The sequence below is a fragment of the Kryptolebias marmoratus genome, linkage group LG8 (genome assembly GCF_001649575.2).
Source record: "Kryptolebias marmoratus isolate JLee-2015 linkage group LG8, ASM164957v2, whole genome shotgun sequence".
In the NCBI taxonomy this organism is placed as follows: domain Eukaryota; kingdom Metazoa; phylum Chordata; class Actinopteri; order Cyprinodontiformes; family Rivulidae; genus Kryptolebias; species Kryptolebias marmoratus.
The window spans coordinates 6,239,901-6,242,814 of NC_051437.1; the positions used below are offsets into that span (position 1 = coordinate 6,239,901).

The following is a 2,914-nucleotide window of genomic DNA, read 5'->3' on the forward strand; positions in this document are numbered from 1 at the left end:
TTAATGATATTGTAGACATTAGGTAATATATTCAGCAAGTATTAGATTTTATTAAGTATAGTATTTTATTAGAAATCAGGTCTCTCTTGCAAATGAGTCCACGTGGCTCAACGAGACTAACCTGTATAAATAAAGGTTGAATGAAAAAAAAAAAAAGTACTTTTACTTTTAATACTTAAGTATTTTTAAAAGCAAGTACTTTCTTACTTTTACTTAAGTAAGAATGTTAAGGTGGTACTTCTACTTTTACTGGAGTACATTTTTGTCTGTTTATTTGTACTTTTACTTAAGTACAGTGTTTGAGTACTTTCTCCACCACTGTTTCCAGATGAAGGTCCTGCTTTAAATGCAGCATTCTGTATCCAGTCTTGACATTTAAGGTCCATTCTCAGGCACTTTTCCCTGACTTTGCTCAACTTTTTAAAGCTGTTGGATCTTTTGCCAATTGACCAAAACGTTGAATTAGTTCAGTTCAAGTGCTCTTAAGCTCACTTTCTCTTATAAAAAGGCATTGAGGTCATACATGTCAATTTTTGAGGACAATGAGACTTCAGTCCTGCAGTTTGTCCGGAAAAAAAAAAAGTCATTCCTTCCCTCTCTCTGTGCCGTGTTTAATCAGAGATAATATTCAAATTTAGAGGCCAATGCTCCTGAGCAGCTTTGAAACAGCACAACGCCACACATGATGATTATGTGTCAACACAAAGCAAATAAATACACAGCAACACTGAGAACTTAAGTGCAGATTATTACTTTTATCTAATGTCTGGTAATGTTATGAGAGATTTTCTTCATCAAATCAAAGAGTGATAATAACGCGTGGTCCACGTCTAATGTTGTATTTCTCCCACTTTCAGCGCCGTCAGTGAACATAAAGTAGAGTCTTATTTAACGATGTTCGTGACGTTATTTTTTTTAACGATACATAATGTTTCAGCTACTGTCCCAACTCTCCTCCGCTAAAAGTAAATAACCCCTCCATACAAGACCCGCTCCGGGACGGACAACTTACCAAAGGCAGCCCTAACCGATTGATGAGGAATTTAAGCCGCAAAGCGCCGCGGAGACGGTCCTAAACGAGCCGGAGTGAAAGTTTGATGCCGCAGCTATCTCCGGCCTCCTCTGCGCCATGACAGTCTGAGGATGGTGCCTTCAGGTGCCGTCGGAAATATCGACAGCGAACTGTGCGTCCTCCATAACAGTAAATACGGTCAATATTATATACGAATTATTTAGAATATTCTTTTATAAAAATAGTACGGCAGGTTGTTACGTGTGTCTTTATTTTATTTTATATAAGCTGCCTTTTATGTCCACGCGTAAGTTCTTATTTGGTATACATCCTGTCATTGTTTTTTTTTTTTTTGTTTGTTTTTTCAGTTTTTCTTGATTTTTCCGCCGCACAAGGGTCAAAGATTAATAAATAAGTCAAATATAAAATACATACTTTAGAGAAATTGCATTTTCTGTGAAAATGCAGTGAAATTGTTGAGTGCATAAAGACCGATGGATTTCGCTTAAAAAGCTTAAACTGAGTTGTTAAAGTTTAAGCAAGGACAACGAAAGCTAAAAGGAGCAAAAAAATCGCTAAAATGAGAACAGTAGCTAAAATATAAAGGAGCCAAAATGCTAACTAAAGCTAAAAAGTAGCAAAAGACTAGCTAATAGCCAAAAGTCGCACAGTGCTAGCTAAAAGGTCAAATTAGCAAACGGCTATCTCAAAGCGAAAATTAGCAAAATGCTAGCTAAAAGCTAAAACACGCAAAAAACTAAATAACTTGACTTCTATTCTGTAGTCAAGGATGTTTTACTTTCCATCCAGGGAGGAAGGTGTGTAAATCCCAGCCTGGAATGTGCTCTCAAAGAGCCTTCAGAGTGAAAATGACTGGGTATCAGGCTTAAAGCTGAAATCTGAGACTTCCTCCTCTGTTTAAAGTTGCTCTTTCTTATTTAACGTAAATGGCTTCCTTCACCTCCCTCTCAAACCATCTGTCTTCTTTGTTCAAAATCTGAACAGTTTGGTCCTCAAGACTCTCTTTTCAGGATAATATTTTGTGTTTGTTTTTTTGTTCTGTGGTGTGTTTTCCAGTTAGGATATCCACATGATTGGAGAGCTTTTTTAAATGTGTTTTTGTTCCTTTTCCTTCCCTTCTGTCCTCGCGGGGACATTCGGCCCGATGTCATAGAGTTCTGATGACAGAAAGTTTGTGTTCCAGTGGGAGGTGAGAGGCAAACAGAAGGTACTGATCTGTGTGGGTAGGTTTTCTGACTTTTCTCCAAACACAACGTCTCAGTGCATTTCATACCCCTCATGATATGTCATACAGAGGCTGGTCCAACCTGAGGACAAAACACCATAGAGTTAAAAACAGAGAAGAGGGAGCACTTGTCAAGTGATCGTGTGGCTGACTGGACAATCGCCGCCATTATTAAAATGGGATTCAGTTGACTTGTTGTAGCAGCATACCTGAGTCGTATGCATGTTATAACTGCACCAATAAACATAAAAAAGCATCTGGAATATCCGTCTGTAGGCAAGTGACCCTACAATATAAAATTTTGTGAAAATTTAGTCAATATACCAAGAAAAACTACTTTCAAAATGTATGTTAAATCTACTATGTTCACACTGATACTTTCTGGCTTTGCTTTTTATACAAAAAATATATAAAATCACCAAATTTATATGATTAACTCTCTGTTTTTAACCAAACCCAAACTGAGCAGCGTGGTGTCTGCAGTTCAGTGCAGGGAGGAATGTTCAGACCTCTATATTGGAGAAACCAAACAGCTTCTCCACAGACGCATGGCTCAACACAGAACCAGCTCTTTAGGACAGGACTCAGCTGTTCACCTACATCTTAAGGATAAGGGACACTCAGAGGACCAAAATGTTCATATTTTGGACCGAGAA

General features: G+C 37.9%; 1 protein-coding gene across 1 annotated transcript in view; it reads right to left on the reverse strand.

The window, feature by feature from the left end:
- The window catches only part of klhl21 (kelch-like family member 21), a 21,052-nt gene extending 19,910 nt beyond the window's left edge, over positions 1–1,142 (reverse strand). The window contains exon 1 of the mRNA XM_017419133.3: positions 1,013–1,142. The gene's annotated coding sequence lies outside the window, so the exon portion shown is untranslated. The remainder of the gene's footprint in view (positions 1–1,012) is intronic.
- Positions 1,143–2,914: the final 1,772 nt, after the last annotated feature.